Genomic DNA, 7,178 nt, shown 5'->3' with positions numbered 1-7,178 from the left:
CTTAGTAATAGGGGGCTTGGGAGTTAGTGAGGCAGTCTGGTTCACAGCTAGAACAATAGGTCACCTCTGTGAGGTCTCCAGATTCCACAAAGAGATGATCAGTTGAAGGGTTGAAGTGAGAAAGCCAGGAGAGCATGCAGCAGAGGCAACAAAACTAGAGTGGAAAGACTCTTGGCTTATAAAAACAGGAATGTGGCAGCATGGGGAAAAAAGGAGCTTGCTAGTTTCATATATCAACTACTGAACAAATGTTGCTAAATATTGCTTGCTGTGAATTAAACCTCTCAATATAAATCTATACCAAGAATGTTCAACAAGACATGGTGCATGGGCAAAGAATATAATTTGATTTAGTGTAATATTTATGCCTAGTTATAACACATTAAAGTAAAATATTCATAAAATTTTTACTCTGAGTGTTTTGTGGTAGTCAAAGAGCCAAGTGTGTGTGTGTGTGTGTGTGTGTGTGTGTGTGTGTGTGTGTTTCTTCTTAAGAGGGTTAGAGGGACATGTGAGAGGAGCCTATTAAGTTGAGGCTACAGTTGAGAAATAGGAGTCAGAAGTCTTGCCAGGCAAACATTAATTCAAGTAACATTTATTGTATATCTACTGTGTACCAAACACTGTCCTGGGTGCCAGTATTCACACAGATGAATAAGACCTGTTTTTTTTTCTCTTTTTTTTTGGCCCCAGAGGGATGCACAGTTGGTGAGACAATAGCAATTACAGTGCTATAAATAATGATAAAAGTTAGCTCAGGTGATTTGCGGGTTTAATCTATCCTGGGAATGATGCAGTAAGGGAAAAATTCTCTGGGATGATGGGGTGAATAAAAACTTTTAATGAAGAGGTGAAATAACTCATTGGAGGGAGGGAGGTTAACTGAGCCAGCCACTAGGGTGCATGTGAGTTGGGGTCTGTAACTGAGAATTAAGAAAATGGGATCTTTTTGGTGGCTTCTGGTAGCAGAGGAGAGATTATTCCCCTTAAATAGGAAACCAGAGAGAGAAGTTTTTCTGTTCTCATTTCCTTGTTAGAATGAATGGTTATTTTTGCAGGCAAGTCAACAGGTACTCGGGAATTGAAGGGAAATGCTGAGGATGTTCCTAGAGTGAGGGATCTCACTAATGTGGGTCCCAGTGGAATTAAGCTAGGGACACATGGCTGGAGACATTGGTGAGAGGGGGGAGCTGGCAGAATGATACTGGTCATAGGACACGGGACAAGAACCTCAGGGAGCCCAGCACCAGAAGACTCTGCTTCACTATTAATCAGAGCACATGTAAAGGTTCCGTGTGATGAGGGGGGTTTGAGTTTCCATGTATAATGTACTTTTCATCAAAGTAATCCCATTTTATAGCCTTCATTTTCAATTTCTTCAGGCTTCTCAAGTGTGTAAGTACCAATGGCATTGTATTAACAGTGATAATTTAAATGTCTTTGGCTAGTGCCTCCATCCATATAGTGCTGCACAAGTCCCTGACCCCAGGGAAACTTACTTGTACTCACACACAGGTCTTTCGTGGTATTCCACTTCAGGTTCTAGGGTGGGTCTTACGCTAAACTTGTGTTAAGAGTACTCTTAAAAAGAGAGGATCTTTCCCACTTCTATGACTATATCCCAAGAAGCTAGAAACACCAATCAGAAAGGATATATGCATCCCTATGTTCATAGCAGCACAATTCACCATAGCTAAGAATTGGAAACAGCCTAAGTGCCCATCAGCAGATGAGTGTATTAAAAAACTGTGGTACATCTACAAAATGGAATACTATGCTGCAGTAAAAAAGGAGGTTTTACCATTTGCAACAGCATAGATGGAACTGGAGAGCATTATGCTAAGTGAAATAAGCCAGTCAGAGAAAGATAAATACCACATGATCTCACTCATTTGTGGAATATAGTGAACAACGTAGGCTGATGAAAAGGGATAGATCCAGAGACAGAGAAGCAGTGATAAGACTGTCAAACCTCAGAGGGAAAGTAGGGGAGGGTGGAGGTAAGGGGGAGGGATCAACCAAAGGACTTGTATGCATGCATATAAGTCCAACCAATGGACACAGACAACAGGGGGGTGAGGGCATGAGTGGGGGGGTTTATGGGGGGGATGAGGTCACATATGTAATACCTTAATCAATAAAGAAATTAAAGATTGAAAAAAAATAAAAAATAATAGCACCAAAAAAAGAGGATCTTTTAATTTGTGTGTAATAATAATACTGTGATTTTGTTTAAAAATGAATCTGGCCCCAGCTGGTTTGGCTCAGTGGATAGAGCATCAGCCTGTGAATTGAAGGGTCTCGGGTTCGATTCCAGTCAAGGGCATATACCCCCATTGCAGGCTCGATCCCCAGTAGGGGGCATGTAGGAGACAGCCAATCAATTATTTTCTCTCATCACTGATGTTTCTATCTCTCTCTCCCTTCCCCTTCCTCTTTGAAATCAATAAAAATATATTTTAAAAATGAATCTGTATCCTGACATATTTATAAGTAAGGTTATACAATATATAGGATTTACTTTGAAGTAATGTGGGAGCCATGCCTCTTCCCCTACCAGTGCTCCCTTACCTCTCTGAGCTGGAGCTGGAGCCTGAATCTGTGGGTTGCGTGGCTGCGTGACCTGAAGGGCCTGCGGGTGGGCCAGCTGGGCCAGCCAGCCCATCATGGTGACCAAGAAAGTGGGCTCAGGCTGGAGATAGAGATCGAGTGCTGCCACTGTGACTGCCGGTGGGAGCGGATCCCCGAGCTCATCGGGCAGTTGCCCCCGAAGCTCATCATCAGTGATGACATGACAGAACTTCTCTTTAGGGAGAAGTAACTAAAGACACCCCCATGCCCCAGCTGACTGAGGTCTAAAAGTATCTGACCACCTCCTTTGACCGAGGGAACCTCAAGTCAGAATTTCTACAGAATCCAATATGATCATGGCCAAATTGAACTACATGGAAGGAGATTATAAAGAAGCTCTCAACATTTATGTACGAGTGGGCTTTCAAGACTTGCTGGTGATAACAGTCCCTCTGAACAGGTTGTGGTTGATGGCAGAAACCTATACTACCAAAGGACTTTGTTTAGAAAAGTTACCTATTTCCTCATTTTCCAGTAATCTCCATGTGGACTAGAATCAGCATGCCATCACCTGTTATGAGAAAGCATTGGACATTGTGCTCCTGTACTTCCAAGAGTTAGAAAAGATAATAGTGAGGCAGTTGGCAGAGATCTTGTTGTGGGATATGTGTGAACAGAGCTACTGGAATTCTCTGGAGGACCCACCATTCCAGTTACCTCTGGATGATCCTCTCTGGAAAGAAGAAAACACAAAAATGTACACCCTCACTTGAAAAACCTGCATCTATTCAGGAGAGAACCTTTTTTTGTCTTCAAGAAAATAGTGAAGAAGCCCTGTTGTTATTGCTGATTAGTGAATCTATGGCCAACCTGGATGCTGTGCTGAGCAGGATACCTTAGCATAAGAGTGACTGCCTCATCAGTCTGCAGAGAGCCTCAGTGGTCTATAATCTACTGATTGTTGCTCTTGGAAGAAGAGACCAATTTGAGTTGCTGTTGGAGTGCTTAGAAAAAGCCATGAAGTTTTCCTTTGAGTTCAACCTCTGGTATCAGTTTGTTCTGTCACTCATGGCTGCTGGAAAATCTGCCTGGGCCTATGAAAGTACTGAAAGAATGCATTCAGCTAAAGCCTGATGACACCACCATCTTCCTCCTCACTGGGAAGCTGTGCATGGGCTCTATTTACTGGTTGAAAGAGGCTGAGAAGTTTGCCAAAACTGTCGTTGATGCAGGAGAGAAAATGTCTGAGTTCAAGGTCAAAGGCTACTTCACTGTGGAACTCATGTAGAGTCTGAAGGCCACTGATGCTTCCTTGAGAAGGATACAGGAGGTCCTGCAGAGAAAGGTGCTTCTTGCATTTCAGAGGGCCCACAGTCTATTACCTACAGATCATCAAGCAGCTTTCTACCTGGCTCTGCAGCTCACCATCTCCAAACAGATACCAGAGGCTCTGGGGTATATCTATCAAGCTCTTCAGCTTCAAGGCTATGATGTCAATTATCTGCACCTCCTTGCCCTCTTGTTATCAGTACAGAAGCATTACCATGATGTTCTGAACATCATTGACATGGCCCTGAGTGAATATCCAGAAAATTTTATACTACTGTTTTCCAAAATGAAGTTGGAGTCACTCTGCTGGAGCTGGATGAAGCACTCCTCACTTGTAAGCTCATGTTACAAATATGGAAATCCTGCTATTTGTAACCAATCCCAGTGATTCTGGACATGGGAGCAGCCTCTTAGAACCATTGCGGACAGATGACAGCTTAATATAATTACTTTCTCAGACTTCAGAGACCTGGAGACAAGCTCTGTCCATGCCACATCCATTTAAGAGTGGATCAGGAAAAAAAAGAGATCAGGTTTCTCTGCAGAGAAGCTTTCCCAAGCAGGGCCCAGGATGACCCTGACACAGATCTGGCTCCACACAGCTGAAGTATACATTGGCATTGGGAAGCCTACAGAAGCCACAGCCTGCACTCAAGAAGCTGCCAACTTCTTTCCAATGTCCCATAACGTCCTGTACATATATGTGGCCAGGTTGCTCCAAGGAAACATTGATGAAACCCAGTGGTGGTACGAAGAAGACTTATACATCAGCCCCACCCATGTGAAGAACATGCAGCTGATCCTTCATCAGCTGGGACACTACAGTCTAGTGGAGAAAATTTTTTCAGAATGCAGTCTAGATGAACTCAATGGCCCATGAGGTCTGGAATGGGCTAGGTGAGGTCCTCCAAGATCATGGCAACAACATGGCTGCAACTGAGTGCATCCTGATGGCCTTGGAGCTGGAGGCCAGCTGCCCCTAGGTGCCCTTCACTATCATCCCCTGTGTGCTCTGAGCAGGTGCCTGCCAGCCTCACTGCTGTTCAGGCCAAGGAAGCCCTGCCTGGGATGCCCTGAGTGGATAAGTCTGCCACACTGAAATCCAGGATGAATGTGCGATTGACTACAGTGAACTAAACAAACACCCTGAATCATTGCTCTCCCCATGTGCATTTCTGTTGTTTCTACCAGCCCAAAGATTATTTCTGAATCTACTGACATTATTCAAAATGGATTATACTTTGTTAGTTGACATCTGAGTTTTAAATAACATGATTATGGAATTAATCAACAAATGTAGAATAATATATTCAAAGTTAAAAATCAGTGTCACAACAGATTATTTTTATCAGAGCTGTAAAGAAAGATGTTCTCTTCTCCTCACCACTCATGCCCCACCCTTGGACCAGAAACCACATGTGAATATTCTTTTTCTCACCTCAGTACTAGTTCAAGCCAGGACACAACTGACAATTTCTTGGTTTTTATGTTGTTAATTGTACCATCTGATGAGTTACAGTCTTCACTTATGGTAGAACAAAGCTTAAGCCCAAGAATATTTATATTTTACCAATATATGCCTGTTGCAAGAGGAGGAAATATGAATTATTTAAGTTTAATTCTTTTATGCGAATTCAGTTTATTTATCAACTGAAATGCGTACAAAGAAGTTTCAAATGGAATTTTTACTAACATTCCTTATACATGACAGACACTTGAAATGGAAAGATGATGTTAATATAAAATGATTTTTATTTATTTTAATTTTTAATTAATTAATTTTTAAAGTATCTTTATTATTGAAAGTATTACAGATGTCCTTTTTTCCCCATTGACCCCTTCCACCCTGCTCCCATCCCCAGGCCTCCCCCAGGTGGAAAGAGATTAACCAATGAATTTATATGCATATATGTATGCCAAAAAGTGATTTTTAAACAGAAAAAAAGAATGTTTACAGAGAGGAAGGGAGAGAGACAGAGAGGCAGAAACATCGATGAGAGAGAAACATCGATCAGCCGCCTCCTGCACATCCCCCACTGGGGATGTGCCCGCAACCCAGGTACATGCCCTTGACCGGAATCGAACCCGGGACCTCCCAGGTGGAAAGAGATTAACCAATGAATTTATATGCATATATGTATGCCAAAAAGTGATTTTTAAACAGAAAAAAAGAATGTGGTAGAATGAGGTGGATATGGGTATAGAGAAAATAAGATTGGCCAGCTGATAATAGTTAAAGCTGATGGTGATAGGTACATAGAAGTTTATTTTATAATTGTGTCTAATTATATACATATAAGTAAATATATGTATATTTATATATGTATATATGTATGTATTTGAAATCCTTTATAATAAAAAAGAGAGGAGTGGTGTCATATGAGTTGGCCAGAATAACATATATTCCTATATAGCAGTGGCTCTCAATCTTTTTTTGGCCATGCCCCAGCTAAGCATCTTTAAAATCCTAATGCCTCCCCCCCAATGACATACAATTCTTATTATTCAAAAAGTGAACTACTATTCATGTGGAGGAAGCCTAAAAGGCCATTAACTTGGTCTAAATAAGCTTCCAAAGAACATGGCATCCATGAAAGAGAAAAATAAAAGAACGAAGAGACAGTTGAAGTACCAAGGAAGAAATCACTAAGAAATTGTTAAAAAATAATAATATGAAGTGATATGAAAAAATAGCAAATAAAGTTTCAAAACATATAATAGAGAACTGAAATGTATAAATATGTCACAATATATATTTATATACTGTATATGAGGCCCCTAGGACCATAAGAAATGCAAAAAATTCAGTTAATAACTCATTCTCGAATTGCCCCTCTTAAAAATCAAATTGCCCTCCTGTGAGGTGTGTACCCCACATTGGGAATCACTGCTATATAATTTGTTGGACCAAGTGAATCAGTATTTCCAATTTCCTGTCTCCAACAGTAGCCTGGATTCATTTGCAGAACTTATTTAATACAAGAGTTACACCAAAGTAAGGCAAACAACAACCCTTAAGAAAAGTGAGGAAGAAGTTACATGTATCAGAAGATGTGATGACCAGAAGGATCTGGAACAAGAACCTCAAACTTAGTCTCCAAGATCTGCCTCAAAAGGGGAAAAACACCTCAAGAGTCTATTGAGAGCCCAGAAGTCACCCTGTACCATGTGACTCAGTTGGTTGTGCATCATATTTTGGCTCGTGCGCCAAAATATTTCTGATTTGATTCCCAATTGGGCATGTGCCAAGGGTTGTGGACTTGTTCCCTGGTGGGGGC

At 41.3% G+C, this 7,178-nt stretch overlaps 1 pseudogene; it reads left to right on the top strand.

Moving 5' to 3' along the window:
• The first annotated feature begins 2,686 nt into the window (after positions 1-2,686).
• Positions 2,687-4,916, top strand: LOC111826655 (annotated as a pseudogene).
• Positions 4,917-7,178: the final 2,262 nt, after the last annotated feature.

The sequence above is a fragment of the Myotis lucifugus genome, unplaced genomic scaffold (genome assembly GCF_000147115.1).
Source record: "Myotis lucifugus unplaced genomic scaffold, Myoluc2.0 scaffold_2, whole genome shotgun sequence".
NCBI classification, from domain to species: Eukaryota; Metazoa; Chordata; class Mammalia; order Chiroptera; family Vespertilionidae; genus Myotis; species Myotis lucifugus.
This window is presented reverse-complemented; position numbering and strand designations above follow the sequence as displayed.